This window comes from Apium graveolens, chromosome 7 (assembly GCF_009905375.1).
Source record: "Apium graveolens cultivar Ventura chromosome 7, ASM990537v1, whole genome shotgun sequence".
Lineage (NCBI taxonomy): Eukaryota > Viridiplantae > Streptophyta > Magnoliopsida > Apiales > Apiaceae > Apium > Apium graveolens.
The window spans coordinates 122,321,126-122,329,677 of NC_133653.1; positions in this window are offsets into that span (position 1 = coordinate 122,321,126).

Here is an 8,552-nt window from a genome sequence, read left to right on the forward strand (position 1 = left end):
ACATGCAACTCATGGAAAGCACATAACAAGATTTCGACTAGGCATAAAGTTGTAAATGCTTGCAAAATCGACTTGCACCTAATACTTATCCTTAATAATTATGAAATATAACTCCTTTTAAGTATTAATAAGAAATTCATCATGGAAACAATCTATTTAAGCACATCTATTTTGAATTTTATAGATAACAACATGATTTCGAAAAGAATAGCATGCAAAACATGGTTGATCATCATTTTAATGTCTTAAAACTAGCATGCATGGCTAAACATAAATTTATAATGAGATTTCAGTAGCATGCAAAGGATTTTAAAGCATGATATCTCCATAAAACACTTAGTTAGCACATATACATAATATATCTCATAGAGAGCTCTTGAATTCACAAGAATCAAGAGTTTCTCTTTGGAGATCACACAAAACTACACATGCAACCATGAAACTTCATCTTCCAAATCACAAAACTCTTGGGAAGTATATAAAATAAATGTAGGTGAAAGAATTACACTAGGGAAGATGAGAAATGGAATGAAAAATGGAAGGGAGTGGGGGAAATGGAATGAAAAATGGAATGAAAAATGGAAGGGAGTGGGGGAAATGGGGTTCGGCCGAGAGCAAAAGGGAGGGAGGGGAAGAGAGAAATTTTTGTGGTGTGTTGGAGTGTGAAATGATGAATGACTTCTCTCCACTTTGATTTGTTTGTTTTATGCTATTTGGTTGACAAGTAATGAGTGGAAGTGAGAACTTACAAAAATGTCCCTTGGCTAAAGTTAGGCCATTTTGCATGCAAGGCTAAGGTAGTAATTTGGTAATAATCAAATGAGTTAGTGGGGTTGGAAAAGTCTTATTTGCCCTTTGAGAGAATAGAAAGAGAGTTTGCATGCAAGGTTATTCATGTAATTTGATAATTATAACAAATAAAATTTGTAAAGATTTATTTTTATAAAATAAAATACAAGTTCAAAAATTATAAAATTTATACCATAAAATAACTTGTATTTTTAGAGACTTTATAAAATCATTTTCAAAATTTGTGATCAAAATGCCTTTTAAAAGAAGATTTTTCCAAAGCTTAGAATATTCCTTATAAATCAAAAATAAAGAAATTAAATAAACTCTTGCTTTGAAAAATCATATACTACCCAAAGCAAATTTATAATGCAGAAATTTTCACTCACACAAACGTACAATCATTGAATATATTTTCATTTGACTTAATATTATACCAAATTCACAAATAATATTACATAAAATGCCGGTCGTAACAGTCTTGACATTGAGAAGTAACCATACATTGGTGAGTAAGTGTTAATTAAATATAATTAGTCTGAGTCTCTGTGGGAAGGATCTAGAAATTATTCTATATTACTTGCGAACGCGTATACTTGCGTAAATTATTAGCGCATGCTTTGTGCCTAACAATTTTTTGGCGCCGCTGCCGGGGACTCGGTGTTAATTTGTTTAGTTTATGTACTTGCCATCAGTGGTCATTAGGACTCATTGATTAAGACGTGTTACTTATTGTTTCCAGTTGTGTTTCAGGTACTCTAGCGAGCGTTTATGCAAACACGTTATAGCACTCGCAAGAGGTCTCTAGATACGGCTGAGGGGACAGACTCAGTTCTTGATATTCCGGAGAAGATAGATTTTGAAGATTCGGATAAAGAGAGTGAGCAGAAAGAACCGGTAATCATGGGTGATCATATAGTTCTAGCAGATCCAGCTTTTATGGAATTTTCTCGGCCTAAAATGGATGACATTCAGTCAAGCATCATTCATCCGGCTATTCAGGCTAATACTTTTGAAATCAAGCCGGGCACTATTCAGATGGTGCAGAATTCTGTTTCTTTCGGAGGTGCTGCGACTGAAGATCCCAACATGCATATCAGGAATTTTGTCGAGATCTGTAGTACTTTCAAATATAATGGTGTTACTGATGAGGCTATCAAGCTGAGGCTTTTCCCATTCTCTCTGAGGGATAAAGCTAAGGACTGGTTACATTCTTTACCAGCTGGGTCCATCACTACTTGGGAAGATCTTGCGCAAAAGTTTCTGGTGAAGTTCTATCCAATGGCCAAGACTGCAGCTATGAGAAGTGCTCTCACTCAGTTTGTGCAGCAACCAACATAATCTATGTGCGAAGCTTGGGAGCGCTATAAGGAGATGTTGAGAAAGTGTCCACATCATGGTATGCTTGACTGGATGGTGATCACTGAGTTCTACAATGGTTTGGGGGCCCAATCTCGGCCCATGCTCGATGTAGAAGTTGGAGGTGCCTTGTGGGCCAAAATCTATACTGAAGCCTACAATCTTATTGAAACTATGGCTGTAAATGAGCATCAAAACCCAACTCAAAGGATGATGCCTGGGAAAGTAGCAGGTATTCTGGAAGTTGATGCAGCTACATCTATTGCAGCGCAGCTCCAAGCGCTGTCAATGAAGGTCAATTCTTTAGCCAACTATGGAGTCAATCAGATAACTATGGTCTGTGAGCTTTGTGCAGGCTCTCATGCTACGGATCAGTATTCTCTTGTTAATGAATCTATTCAGTATGTGAACAATTATCAGCGACCGCAGCAGCCTGTGCCAGCTACTTATCATCCTAATAACAGAAATCATCCCAATTTCAGCTGGAGCAATACTCAGAATACTGTTTAGCAACCATATCAGCAAGGTGTAAGTAAACAGTTTAATCCACCTGGATTCCCACAACCTCAGTATTATGCTCAAAGGCAATCATATCCTCAACAAGGAGGTTCTGCTCCACCTTCTAGTGCTGATTTCGAGGAGCTAAAGCTGTTGTGCAAAAGTCAGGTTGTTTCTATCAAGACCTAGGAGAATCAAATTGGTCAAATAGCCAATGACGTGCTCAATCGTCAACCTGGCCACTTCCCAGCGATACTAAAGTGCCAGGCAGGAAGGAAGCTAAAGAGCAAGTCAAAGCTATTACCTTAAGGTCTGGAAAAGTTGTTGATACTAAAAAAGCAGAAGATGGAGTAGCTGAAGTTGTAGATGAAGAAGAGAAGCAAAAGGAGAAAGAGGCGGCCACAAGGAAGACTATTGTTGAACACACTCTGCCTGAGGGTAATACATGGGAGAAACAACTCTATCCTCCATCACCTTTTCCTAAGAGATTGCAAAAACAAAAGCTGGATAAGCAATTTGGTAAGTTTCTAGAGGTGTTCAAGAAACTTCACATCAACATACCCTTTGCTGAGGCTCTGGAGCAAATGCCTAGTTATGCGAAATTCATAAAGGGTATTCTTTCAAGGAAGGTGAAACTGGATGTTTCTTGATATCGTTGCTCTAACGGAAGAGTGCAGTGATGTGCTGCAACAAAAATTACCTCCAAAGCTTAAAGATCCAGGTAGCTTCACCATTCCTTGCACCATTGGCAAGTTGTCATTCGACAAGTGCCTTTGTGATTTGGGAGCAAGCATCAATCTGATGCCGTTTTTTATCTTCAAAAAGTTGAATTTGCCAGATCCAAAGCGCACCTACATGTCTCTATAATTGGCTAATCGTTATATTACATACCCACGAGGCATCGTGGATGACGTGTCGGTAAAGGTGGATAAGCTCATCTTCCCTGCAGACTTTGTCATTCTGGATTTCGAGGAAGATAAGAAGATTCCCATAATCTTGGGAAGACCTTTCTTGGCTACAGGCCATACCTTGATAGATGTGCAAAAAGGTGAACTTACTATGAGGGTGCAAGATCAGGACGTGACATTCAATGTATTTAATGCAATGAAATTCCCTACAGAAGATGAGGAGTGCTTCAAGGTGGATTTGATTGATTATGCGGTAACTTCAGAACTTGATCATGTGCTAAGGTCTGATGCCTTAGAAAAAGCCTTAGTGGGGGAATTTAATAGTGAAGATGAGGAAGGGAATGAGCAACTACAATATCTAAATACTTCTCCTTGGAAGCGAAAGCTAGACATGCCATTTGAATCTCTTGGTACTACTGATCTCAAGAATGCTGAGGGAAAGCTCAAACCATCTATTGAGGAAGCGCCTACTTTGGAGCTTAAACCATTGCCTAAACACCTGAGGTACGCTTTTTTAGGTGATACATCTACTTTTCCTGTTATTATTGCATCTGACCTTTCAGGTAGTGATGAGGACAAGCTCTTGAGGATCTTGAGAGAATTCAAATCGGCCATCGGATGGACTATAGTAGATATAAAAGGGATCATCCCTTCGTATTGTATGCATAAAATTCTGCTAGAGGAAGGTAGCAAGCCGACTGTTGAGCAACAGCGAAGACTTAATCCTATCATGAAATAAGTGGTGAAGAAAGAAATTCTAAAGTGGCTGGATGCAGCCCAGTGCAATATGTACCTAAGAAAGGAGGTATTATTGTGGTAGAAAATGAGAAGAATGAGCTCATCCCCACTCGAACAGTCACAGGATGGAGGGTATGCATGGACTACAGAAAGTTGAACAAAGCCACAAGGAAGGATCACTTCCCTCTTCCATTTATTGATCAGATGCTTGACAGGTTGGCTGGTCATGAGTATTATTCTCTTCTGGATGGTTATTCGGGTTATAATCAGATTTGCATTGCACCAGAAGATCAAGAAAAGACTACTTTCACTTGTCCATTTGGAACATTTGCTTTTCGCAGAGTTTCTTTCGGCTTATGTGGTGCACCTGCCACTTTTCAGAGATGCATGATGGCTATATTCTCTGATATGATTGGAAATAATGTCGAAGTGTTCATGGACAACTTCTCCATCTTTGGACATTCATTTGATGAATGTTTGCATAATCTTCGTTCGGTGCTTAAAAGGTGTGTGGAAACTAATTTGGTGCTCAATTGGAAAAAATGTCACTTCATGGTGCAACATGGCATCATTCGTGGGCATAAAGTCTCTAGAAAAGGCCTTGAGGTGGATAAAGCCAAGGTGGGAGTCATTGAAAATCTTCCGCCTCCTATTTTGGTGAAAGGAATTCGTAGTTTTCTTGGTCATGCGGGTTTTTATCGGCGTTTCATCAAGGACTTCTCTAAGATATCTAAGCCATTGTGCAACTTGCTCGAGAAAGATGTGCCTTTCAAATTTGATGATGAATGCTTGGCAGCATTCGAGACTCTCAAGAAGAGTTTAATAACTGCACCAGTTATTACGGCACCTGATTGGACAGAACCTTTTGAGAAAATGTGCGATGCAAGTGATTATGCAGTGGGAGCAATTTTTGGGCAGCGCAAGAATAATCTTTTTCATGTGGTCTACTATGCTATTAAGACGCTTAATGGAGCTCAAATGAACTACACCACTACTGAGAAGGAGCTCTTGGTTGTAGTCTTTGGTTTCGAAAAATTTCGATCTTATCTGCTTGGGACAAAGGTGACATTATTCACTGATCACGCTGCCATTCGCTATCTGGTCTCAAAGAAGGATTTGAAGCCTAGACTTATTTTTTGGGTGCTCTTGCTACAGGAATTTGAGTTAGAGTCAAGGATCGAAAAGGTACTGAGAATCAAGTAGCTTACCATCTCTCTAGACTGGAGAATCCCGATTCTACTTCACATGATAAGACATTGATCAACGAATCTTTTCCGGATGAGCAGTTGTTCGCAGTTCAGAAGGAAGAGCCATGGTTCGCAGATATTGTGAACTATCTTGTCAGCAATATAATGCCTCCTAATATGAATGCAACTCAAAAGAAGTTTAGACAAGGAGCTAACCAGATCATCAGGAGATGTATCCCATTCTATGAGACGGAGGGGATATTACGAGACTGTCATTCCACAGTTTATGGTGGACATTATGGTGGTGAAAAGACAGCAGCTCGTATTCTTCAAGCAGATTTTTTCTGGCCTACGTTGTTTAAGGATGCACATCAGTTCATTTTAAGGTGTGATCATTGCCAAAGAGTTGGGAATCTTACTAGAAATGATGAGATGCCTTTGAATGTGATGCTTGATGTTGAGGTCTTCGATGTTTGGGGAATCGATTTCATGGGACCATTTATCTCGTCCTGCAATAATCACTACATCTTGCTGGCAGTCGATTATATCTTGAAATGGGTAGAAGTCAAGGATCTATCGATAAATGATGCAAGGGTAGTGTTGAGTTTTCTTCATAAGCAGATATTCATAAGGTTTGGAACACCACGAGTAATCATAAGTGATGAGGGGTCGCATTTCTGCAATCGTAAGTTCACTTCCATGATGCAGCGCTATAATGTGAATCATCTGCCTTAACAAGATGCCTACGTACCTTGCTGATTGCCAAGGATCAAGTCAAAAAACGTAGTTCTGATTGGTGGAGGTGAGACCCCTTATATAGATGTTGGGAGTCCTTGAATTAGACTTGGGTTAGGAGACTTGGTGGTCAAGTCTCAGAATTAGAATGGACTTTGGAGTCCTAAGTGGTAGGAAACTGATTCTTTATCCTTTTAGGTCCCTTGGAGGCTAATCTACTAGGATTTATGTCCTTATTGGGACTCTTCTTAACAGCTGATTTTTCCCTTACTAATTAATTACGAAATTAATTAATATTCAGGGTTTTGGGCCTTCTTTGTTCCATCAGGCCTGATCTGGTCCATCAAGCGTGATCAATGTATTAACCTTTTTGGTCTGAATGTCATACATCTTCTTATCGGGCCTTGTAACCCAAATCATGTGTAATTAATGCAATATTTAATTACGTAATCAGGATTTATTTATTCCCTATCAATGTACAAGGAAAATGTAAAAATGTGGCATGACAGGAAGCTATCTCCTATGTCATTCATGCCGGGGAAACAAGTTCTTTTATTCAACTCTCATCTCCGACTTTTTCCTGGAAAGTTGAAATCAAGGTGGTCTGGACCATTTTTCGTCAAAACTGTGTTTTCACATGGAGCGGTGGAGATTTATGAGAACGATCCGGGCCAAGCATTCAAGGTTAATGGTCAGAGATTGAAGCACTATTATGGGGACACGGCAAACCGGGAAGTGGTTAGTGCCGTTTCATTGTCAACTTGATCGAACTACTATACGTCAAGCTAATGACGTAAAAGAAGCGCTTCTTGGGAAGCAACCCAAGATTTGAGACTATAGGAACCTTTAGAAGTTAGTACTCAATCCAAAAACCCAAAAAAAATCAGAAAAAACAAAGGCAGAAAAAAAAATTCCAGAGACCTCCCGAGCGCCCGCCTGAGATCTGGGACGGCCGCTTGGGAGCTGAGGCGCCCTCTTGGAAAGCTGGGGTGGCCGCCTGGAGCCCGTCTGTTTGAAATTTTTTTACGGCCTTATAAAAAAATAGAAAAAACACAAAAATAAAATACCACAGCCATAACCCCATGAACCCACAAATTTCCTCCTACAAACAAGCGACAAACCCCACTCCTACTCTAATTCTAAACCTAAATCCTACCCTATATATACACACAACCTCTCCATATACACTCCCATATACTTCCAACTTAAAAACTCTCCTACACACAAAACACAAATCTCAAACACGTATTATCTGTTTCAATGGCCCCTAAGAGATCTCGAACTGTTGATATCAGCAACACCATTCCTACTGCTGATTCTTCGAGGGGTACTGCTGTGAGACCCCGATTGATGGACAGGGCTATTGAGGAGGAGTATGCTTGGCTTTGGACGAAGCCGATTCTGAAGGAGAGGGGGTTTTGCCATCGGGGAGGGATGGTGAGTTATTGCCGATGATTGCAGAGAAAGGGTGGATTACTTTTTGTGAGTCACCGGAGGCGGTCCCAATGAGTGTGGTTCGCGAGTTTTATGCGAACGCCAAGGCCGACAAGAATGGGTACACTGTTATTAGGGGGCTTACGGTTGATTACTAGCCCGAGGCAATTCACCGTGTTATTGGGCAGCGACAGAGGAAGCCCCAAGAGGGTAATTGGAACAAGAAGATCCCCGAGGATTTTGATTCGGATTTGATTATTGCTACTCTCCGTCAGCCGGGCACAGTGTGGAAGTTTAAGACGGGATCTAACGAGTATCGTTCTTTTCTGGCTGTTGTGATAAACAGGTTTGCCCGTGCATGGAATGCCTTTATTTGTGATAATATTTTGCCTTCTTTGCATGCACATGAGGTTACAGTTGAGAGAGCCAGGTTGTTGTGGGGAATTTTAAATGGGGAGTATTATGTGGACCTTGGTGAGTTCATCTACCAAGGGATTTTGAAGTTTTTGAGGGGGAGGTCGCATAGCAACATCCCTTATGCCTCTGTTGTCATGAAGTTGTGCAAGGCAGTTGGAGTCCACTGGCCTTCTTATAAGCAGCTGCAGATGCCTACCGCTCCTATTGATTCATAAACGCTGAATGCGATGCAGGAGTCGACGGGTGGAGAGCCCGAGGAGCATGGTTTGGGATATCGTGTTCCAGGAGGACGTCCAGCAGCTGGTGCTACGATGGCTAGGCCCAGTCAGGCTCATGGCGAGGCAGGTTCTTCTAGAGCCCAGGGAGGCGATGGTTCAGGGATGGCTGATGCCCAGTACAGGAGGCTTTCCAGGAGGTTGGATGCGATGTACGAGTCGCAGAGTAGGTTTGCACAAGAGCTCACCGTAGCACTTGGGACTGCTTTCAG